Here is a 10,007-nt window from a genome sequence, read left to right as displayed (position 1 = left end):
ATTTTCCACCTCCATTGCTTTCTTATTGTGTCAGCTGAATGTGCTACAAAATGCTAATAAAAGGAGTTTTTCTTCTTTGAACATTGTTTTGATCCATTAACTAGATGAAAAGCACTAGTTTATTTCATATAAAACACTGAATGGTGAAAATTTATCAGTCAGATAGAATAAAGATAAGGAAAATCAGTCTTTTTTAGGAGATGATATGTTTATATGATGTCACAGCTGCTGGAGTTTAGAAAAACCTTCAGTGTTTAATATCACTGAGATGATATTTTGTATTCCCCTCCTACTTAATATATTATTAAAGAATATACAATTTTGGAAATCTTTCTTATTAACATCTCCACTGTTTCCTCCTCTCTTGAAGAAGTAATAAATATGATTAGCATTACTGGGATTTATCTCTTACAACAGGCTGTAGACCACTTCCTCACACAAACAGGGGAATATCACAGGAATCAGAGTCAAAATGCTGGTCAACATTTTCAGCAATGGAATTACACCCTTGTTCCAAAATAAATCCAAAGGATATGTGCACCTGTCTGAGAAATCACAGTGATATAAATATAGCTAAAATCTGCTGTGAAATTCTAAATCAAAAAAGCTTCCCTGAAATGGATCACTGTAACAATTTCAGTAATTATTCAGATAAATTCAACAAAGTCAATGCACAGTATCAAAATGACAGCCTTTATTCTATGTCCCAGATCACATAAAAAACAGGTGGCAACTTTATATGATGTTTTACTATATTTAGATTTAAAATCAAGCCTAAAAGGAGTATGTCTTCTCACAATGGAGATCAAAGTTATATAAAAAGTTCTAGAGATTTTATCAAAGACAGAAAATTCAAACTTCAGAGACAACGTGTCTTCAGCAGACCTTGTAGCAAAACACTGCTGAAATTAATCACTCACCTAATCAACACAATTGAAATGGATGGTACTAAAAATTGCTGGCTAATATATAACTTTACCTAGCATAGATGACTGTTGAACATGTCTGCACTTTCAAACGTACGTTACTGCTGCAGAATTTTTCATAGTTGAAGTCCCAGAAGGTAAAAAATTTAGATGAGATGAAATTGCCAACACAAAACTGATCAAATGCTTCACCCAGTTCATTACAGAATCATAGAATTCTTTGGGTTGGCAGGGACCATAAAGATCATCCAGTTCCAATTCCCCACCATGAGCAGGGACACCTTCCACTAGACCAGGCTGCTCATCCAGCCTGGCCTTGGGCACTTCCAGGGATGGAGTGTCCACAGCTTCCCTGGGCATCCTCTGCCAGTGCCTCACTACCCTCATAGTGAAGAAAATTACGAAAGAAATCCTCCATTAGCGATTTATTTACATGCATACTCTGAATTTAAGTACTTCCCTATGTTTTTTCATAATTTTGAGGTTTTCCACCAAGAGTGAGGTAACTGTTCATGCCTCTTTTTCAAGAGCTGTAAAAAAACATCATTTGATCATGTTGGACTAATAGGTAATAAATTACAAGATGAGTTACAAATATTATAAATTCTTATTTTATAAGAATTATATATAAAATTTAAGAGAACTTAGTCCAGAAGCCTGGTGCATATAATTATACCCTTGTGAATATTTTCTAGCATTTTCATGATTAGAAGCTAACTGGGCACTTTTTTTAATAAACTGGTGAGAATAAATACACTTTATGGTAATCATCACAATTCTCAAGGAGTAAAGATTTTTATATTACTTTTGACTCTTTTATTATGCATGCTGTCTTCTCATGCACTTTTGATTTGCATATTGTCACTTTTTTTTCATTTTGTTTTAGAATGCAAAACAGTTTCAGCAAAATGAGAATTTTTATTTTCAGAAATTAACCACGGATTGATGATGTCAGGTTTCTAAGCCAATAAATACAAATGGTATCCCCTAAGTGTGTGTGTGTGTACTACAAGGGGTGCTTATTTAATGATTAATCACCAGATTTATTTTATTCTGTTCTACAGTCTTCCCATTTTTCTTCATCTTTTCTGAGAGACATGGGAGGTTTCTTGCTGAAAGAAGGGAGTAATTACCAGGAAAGAGCTTGCTCTGAAAAAATAGAGAGCACAAAATAATAAACACCTTTGTCTTATTGTCCCAGGCTGAGGATTCAAGGATAGAAAGAAGTGAAATGAAATCTGTAAGTGCAGAAATTAAATGCTAGGGTGAAACTGCCTCAGAACTGAAGAGAAATTCTGTGGCTGAGCATGAGGATTGTGACTAAGTCAGACAAACAAACTGGATTTCTCAGCAAGAGGATGGGATGTGCAGAGGGAGATAACACAAATACTAAAAAAAGCTGCAAGATTATTAAGTGTTAGATAAGCGCAAGCCCACACAAATATCTTGACATGAGGATGCAAAACCAGCAGATGAAATGAAGAGAATCAGCCCCGAGTAGGACGTGTGAGGAATCAAAGACACAGGTCATGTTACCTGCAACAAGCTGCACCAAGTGACAGAGTGATGTAGTGCTGACCACTGACTTCAATAATATTTCACAGCCTCCCATCACCACTCCAGATTTTCCCTGAGCAGATACAGGAAACGAGACATGTCTTACATGTTCTGAATAATATTAACTATCTCAACATAGCAGGTATCCTGCTTGCAGTTTCAAAAAAAAATAGCAAGTTCTTCCTCTGAAGGCAGAATTGCCCTCTCACGCCTCATTGCCTCTGAAATATATATACAGGTACAAGAGTAATAGAGATGGCATTTCTATTCCCTGGATGCACTGGACCTCTTCCACATAGAGGAAACATTTCTCAGAGCTGTTACTTGTCTCTTTGAGGAGCGCTGTATTACAAACACAAAAGTGTTTTTTGATTACTGAGCAATACTAAATGTTCAATCCTTTCTAAAGAACCTGTGATGTGTCACTTGTTTAGTCTTTGAGGAAAGCATCACATTCGGTGACTTTGAGATCCCTGAGAAGATTAAGTAACCTTTGTTGAACTCGTGGTTTATTTTGTGAGTAGGTTTTATATTGACACAACTCTTAACTACCTGAGGAGTTACTAATACTAATATGGATGAACTCTAGTGCATCACACAGAGAGGGAGTTAAAAGGGTACTGCAGAAACTGTCACCAAATCCATTTTTGTTTATTAGTGAAACAAAAAGAGTAGAAAATAAAAATAAACTAGATAAAGTATGAAATAACCTGTTGAAAGAAGTAAGGAAAATTAATATAAAGAACTGCTGAGCAGAACACAATTGCCAGCTCAGAAAAATTACTTATTTGGCCTTTCTAGCCTCTATTTCTTCATGAACATTTTCCCCTTCTAAAATTCAAGTTTAGAAACTGCTCACAGTGGCATGTCACCTGGATGATTTAGTGGAAGTTTTGTAATTTTCACAGGCAAACAGGGAAGGTAAATAAATCACTGTCATGAACCCTATTATCATCTACAAACTGTATCCAAGCTTACCCTGGGAATACTGTGGGGATATCTCTATATATGTGTGTGTGTGTGTATGTGTACAGGGGGAGAAGGGGGTGTGTGCAAACAGAAACAAACAAATGAAAAGGCCCCTAGAAGTTGTTATTTGTAGACTCAAGCCTGAAAAGATTTCTGGAAACACTGCAGACAAGGCAAACTGTCTAAAAATCTCTTCCTTGATTTGCTGATGATACTCTAATTGAAGAAAATGGTTCAACCCATATTTGCTGAATAAAAAATTAGAAGCAGCTATGTTGCTGAGTCTTTTTTTTTTGGTGATTCTATAGTAACAAAACCATTCAATAGTTACTACAGCATCTGAGGACTTCAATTCAGATTAAATCTTTGTGTTTTCCCATCAATTCTGATTGCAAATGATTCCACATTTTTAAAGGTCCCATTGTGAAGTGCTCCTTAGCATTACAACATGAAATTGTGTCATCATTGTTTCAATCAAGTTTTATTCCACTGATTGCAGTTCATTAATAGCAGCCTAAAAACAGAATATTGACTACACACAACAATCCCATGCTTCTCCATTTTAAGAATTTTACCCTCTTCCAATCCCCCAGACTCAGCACCCCTCCTTTGGCTCATTCTCATCTAGCCTCATGTCAAAGGCTACCAGTTTCAAGACTACCAATTTCAATTTTTCCCATTCATTTCAACCATTTCCATTGTAACTTTTCCATGCATTCTCTGAGGCTGTGAGCATTTTTGTGCTTTTCTACACTTGGTAAGAACTGCACTGGCTGGATTTTAATACTTAAGCCTTACTACAGTCAATTCTTTTTGTAGTCCCTTTCCAGTTCAGTGATTTCAATTCAAGACATGTTCCCTCTATTCCCCATATTTAAACAAAAGGAAAGCCAAAGAAAACATTCACTCAGACTGACAAAAGAGTCATAAAAAAGAATACAAGGAGATATTGAAAGGTTTTAAAGTCGCTGCCAAGGAGGAAAAAAATAAACACAAACCAGCAGAATATTCAAAGGTGAATATAAAAATATACAAGAAAGTGAATGTTATTTCTATTTTAAACCATTCTCTATGCTCTGTTAAAGGAATATGCTATTTTGCTATTTCCCTGACTGTTATAGATTGCTGTATAGAAAAAAAAAAAATACAAACCAAATTCAAATGTTAAGTAGTCAGGCTGAATTTGGTCAGCGCAGTGAGAGCACCAGAGAAATGGGTGGGCTGGAATCTGTGCAATTTCTGAGTTTGCTTAATAAAAAAGCATAAAAACAGGCTGCAGCCTTGCAAGAAAAGAATACCAGCTAACAATCTGAATGTGCAGGTACATTCTGGCTTCTGTCAGAGCTTTTATTTTATTGCAGGAGTATTTAAACCTCTATAGTTCAGCACGTAAATGGTATCTACCACGAACTGTGGAACTGTGCTCAGAGGGCAGGGCAGAAGAGTGACATGTTGTCATGACACTAAAATGTGAAAATCCTTACTCCTAACATTTTAAATGCAGACTTGGAGGAAGCAGAAGGCAACCACAAATAATAGGACAGTTCTGTTTCCTCGGTGCACACACGTGTGGTAATCCAGAGTGCTCTCTCTCTCTCTCTAGCAGCCTCGCTTGTTACTGGACTGCTCACATTGTGGAACAACCTACGTCAATAAGCTCTCAAAAGCTGTTGCTGGGGACCAATATCCTGGAGAATCACAGGACAGAAAAATGGACATGGCAAACAAATAGACCACAAGAACAGTCTGAGGTAAGCAACCTCCCTCTGTATGTAGCAAGGTAGGTCTCTTAGTGTGATCTACCACTAGATGCACTGATTTAGAATTCTTGGAGCCCCTGAAGACAAAGCTGAGTATTAGCTCACCTATCTCAGCAACACTGGTGTGTGACTGTGGGCTTCAAAAAGTACCAGTTTCTGATCAGGATTTATAGCCCTGAACCTTACCCCATCTCATCTCCCCAACTTCAAAATTAGCTCCAAATTAATCTTTAAAATCAAAATTATGAGGTAGCATGCTTGAAACAGTCAATTACAATATCACAGCATTTCACTTTCTTATCCTAAAATACAGATAAGCTGAGATTAGTTATCTTTTCTGCTTGCAAAGTTTCAAAGATAATTTTCTAATCACCCTGGAGAATGCTTTAACAATTATATAATATGCCATTCTATAGTGAGAAGCTAGTATTTCTTCCTCTTAAGGACATTTCATATTGGAGGAGAGGAGAGCATTAATGCAGAGAAGAGTCCTAGGATGTAGTTTCATTTCTAAATGAAATTCCCTGTCCTAGCCATGTGGTGAATGGTGTCTCACCTTAGAAACCCCAAAGCCAGAAGCAAAAGCAGACTGTGTTGCCCAAGAATTGTCATAACAGCACTCTCTGAATACAAAAACTGTGCTCTAAGGCAGCACTGAATGAAGAATTAAAGAGCTGGCACATTTCCCATCAATCTCTTACATCATCTGCCCAAACCCGATACTCACAGAGAGGATGCGATTTACAGAGCTGTTTTATGACTTATAACATGTAGGTAGGAGATGCCACAGATTGCAACTAAGAAAAAAAACACTGAAATAAAAGACTTGTCAGGGAAAGAAAGCTGCACATCACAAAATAAAACATGGCAAAATTTCAGCACTCTGAATCACTCCTCTAAAAGACAGAAGGAATAACAGCTAGGGATTTTTTGTAGTGCAGCATCACAACCAATGGTCTGATGTAATGAAGAGTAGATGCCTCCTGCCACGGGATGACCTGCAACAAACCTGCTGCTACAGCAGTTTAACTGTTGAGGAAGTGGAATTGCCCCATAGATATATCAGCAAGATTTGTGTACTGAACAACAGCTGTTAAGGGAGGTTTATGGGGAGAATTAAATGACTGTGTCAGCGTGCCAGGAGAGCAGCCCAAGAGGCTGGCAAATGTAGTGGTGAAAATGTCTCTGAGCACCACAGTGGAGAGGAGCTGTGGGTTTCCTTTCTTTCCTAGAGTGCTCAAGAACCATCAGCATCATAACTTTCTTCAGCATTACAGGGGAATTAGGAAGGTCTCAAAATAGTAAGGAATGGCACCAGACAGAATCTGCACCCACTTAATTAATGCTAAGCATTCAAGTGAGCAGCTGCTCCTACTCTCCACACTACTGCTCAGTGCAGAAACATACTGCCAGTTGGCTTACCTCATTTTTTTCCACCTCTAAGATAGTTTCAGCTTTTCACTACAGAAACACCTATTGTGACTGAGCAGAATAGTCTGCATTTATATATTTCATGCAGCTCCTGGGCTTCTCTGAAGGAGAGAAGGGCACCAAAACATACAGGATATCAGAAGCTGCTGTTTCACTGCCACAGGCACCACAACTTACTTACCTCCCTGTTCCAGTACAACCCTCCAAGGCCTTCCTCTCATATTGGTATTCAAGCCAGCCCCTTCCAAGATACCTTATCTGCCATCAGACTCCACAGCTATTTCCTCTGATGGAAGAAAACTGTGTTGAAAACTCCTCCAGGAGGAGATAAATGTTCTGCCTTTTGCCCTCCCATTCCATTTTCTGCCAGGCACCCACACCAGCATGCTCTCAGTACTTGCCCCTATTACTGACCATCTCAGTCCCATCTGCCAGGCAGTCTCCATTCACTGACTCAGACAACCAGCTGAATTGTTGATTTCTTCTCATGTTTTCTATATTTCCATCTATCTTTTCAGATGGACAGTGCTCCCTCAACTCATCTAATGTCATTGCAGTGTAGTTTTAAGAACTTCTCCACAGGAATGGCAAACCAGGAGCCAAGGAAAACCTGAGCCCAGGCAGTGCCCACACCAACCAGACCACAGTCTCACAGGACCTAAGAGCAGCAGGCAGAGCCAGATGCTGACAGCAGACTCATGCTGACAACTGATAGCCCTAGACAGGACAAAAAGAAGACCTAGGCTTAGCACTGATCCAGAGAGGCCAGGTTGCATCAACAGGAGACAGGACCAAAACCAAAACTACAACATCTTTCCAAGATCAGCCAGGAAACTTGGCTGGAGACAGAATGAGCAACAGGCACGTCCCAAACATAACTCAAGCAAAACTAAATAAGGACTCTTTTATGACAGATCAGTTCTGTGTTTCTTCAAGTAATAAGATCTCTGCCAACATTGCTCATTACAGTGAAGTCAACTCTGATTTAAATTATTATAATATGGAGTGGCTGGCCCAAGTGATTTGCTTGTTCTTGTGCCTTGATCTTATCATATGCTGCTTTCATGTAAAGCATCATTTAACTTCACTCAGCTGTACTTTAAAAATGCATATGTAGAAAAAGTGTAGAAAATGTGAGTGCAGAAAGACCAGCCTCAGAGGATGTAACAAACATCTGACTGGCTGACTGACTCTGAATGTTGATCAGTGTGAAGAAGCCTGATGTTTTAGATCCTCTCCTCTGCAGTTTTCTCAGCTTGCTTGTTTTGGGTGGCATCTTAGAGCCTCTAACTCCGGAATGTGAGTAAACACATGCAAAAACTTAAAGAGCAGCATTTTCTAGTATGAGGCATCTCTGTCAAGGTGAGAGGGAGGAAAGAGAAGGTTGTCCCACTCCCTGGTGGGGAATGGGAAGGTGGCTCTTGCAGGAGCCTGCCCCTCATCCTGATGCCCGTCTCCCACTCTGCAGGAACCAAATCCAACACACAGAGCAGCAGCACAAGGCTGTTCTCAATGTGCCATGGCCCTTGCAGGTGCTTGGGCCACCCTTAGCTTTCATACAAGGTTTTATGGTAAGTCATCTTCAGTCCCCTTTTCAAGAAGTGCTCCCTTCCCTAAGCATTGCTCTCACCACATAAGCAGCCTTGCTCCAAAGTACACTCTTGTCACGAGGCTAAAATGGAATGGATGGAGTGATATCTCCATTCCCCTGTGGGTCTACATTACAAATATGTCACTGAACACCCCAGGAATGAGACAAATAACAGCAGGTCCTACATGGACCAGATTCCCTTTCTTTGAAGCAAAATTCTGGGCTGATCCTCATCGTTGCTCTACCTTCTGGTTAAAAATACCTGACCTTGTGAAACTTCACAGCTCTCTCTGGGCAGCCAGCCCCTGCCTGTCCAGTGAAACACCCGTGGAGGTCTACTGAGGGCCAGGCAGTTCTGCCTGTCTCCACGTGCATCTGCCCTTCATCTGATATCCCCCTGATACTGGCTCCTCCTATTTTTAATCTTCTCCCACAGCTTGATAACCTACTTGTTATGCACCTACACGGACACACGCACTAGGCTGCCGGGGAGGATGGAGGGCGGGGGCTGCTGTGGGTGGATGTGGATGTCAGGACGTGCTCACCACCACCCCCTGGCCAGCAGCTGCGGCGCCGCGCTCGGGGGTTCCTCCCGCAACCTCCTCCTGTAGGGCGGGCTGCTGCTCTCCATCTCCAGCCATGGACGGGCTTTGCTCTCCTCGGGAGCATTGGAAGGAATGCTCTGTAGTGCCGACACATCTCCCCGGCTCTGCTGTTTATCGGGGCGGCGGGAAAACACGCTGCCGGAATATTGAGCATTTAGTAAGTCAATAAGTGATCAAATAAATCAGCACTTCCCCCACGAAACACAAGCGGGAAGCCGAGCGGCGCTGCTCCTCGCTCCGCTGCCCGCGGTGGTGTAAGAAAACCGTGCGTGAACGGGAAGCTCGGGGTTTCCCTGGCACTCAGCCGTGCAGGTTGGGACTGCGGCGCCCGCCAGGTCGGGGGTGCCGCCTCCGCCGCCCTGCCTGTCCGCGCCCCTCCGCGGCTGCGGGCCGGCCGCTCCCGCGGTGTCCTGTCACAGCCGCCGCCTTACGTAACTGCTGCTCACAGCGGGGGCTTTGGTTATCCCTCGCCTCGGCTGCCACCGCACACCGTCAGCCCGGGCGGCTGGGCACAGGCTGCGCGACGCGAGCCCCTCCCGCCCCGCGCAAGGCAGAGCCGCGCACGGCACCGCCCGCGCCCCGCAGCGCCCGGCCGAGGCTGCGCCCCGCCTGGAGGAGCCCCGCGCCCCCTCTGCGGACCCCCGCTTCCCCCTCCCCCAGTCGCGGGACCCCCATGAGCGCTCCGGCCGGGAGGGCGGTGGGTGCGCAGGGTATCCTGGCCCCCAGCGCTGCGCTCAGCGGAGAACAGCGCGCGGTGCCATCCGCACTCGCAGCCCCTTATCGTGAATGGGAGAGTGATTCCCACGCCCAGTTTGCTCAGAGATTTTCAACAGCTCTATACCACGCGAGCGAGAAGGTTCAATCAGAAGAAAGCGCCTTTTTGTTGTTGTTGTTGTTTTTATTTATTTACCAGAGCGCCCACCGCACGAGAGGGTGAAGGGATACCCTGTTCAGTCAACTGGGTCCTCCTCACGGCTGGGCAATGGCTCCCCGTTCCCTCCTTTCTCTGAAGCAAACGCTGCTTTTGGGGAACAGGGGAGCCAGACCTCGCAGGGCTCTAGGGGTGGCACAGGGCATCCCCGCTGCCTTTCCCTCTGTCTTCGGCGTGCGGATCGCCCCCGCTGCCCGGGGTGCGGGGGAGGAAGAAGGGCTGCAGGGGAGGAAAGGG

Source organism: Parus major, chromosome 4 (assembly GCF_001522545.3).
Source record: "Parus major isolate Abel chromosome 4, Parus_major1.1, whole genome shotgun sequence".
NCBI classification, from domain to species: domain Eukaryota; kingdom Metazoa; phylum Chordata; class Aves; order Passeriformes; family Paridae; genus Parus; species Parus major.
The sequence above is the reverse complement of the archived record's forward strand: the minus strand, read 5'-3'. Positions refer to the sequence as shown.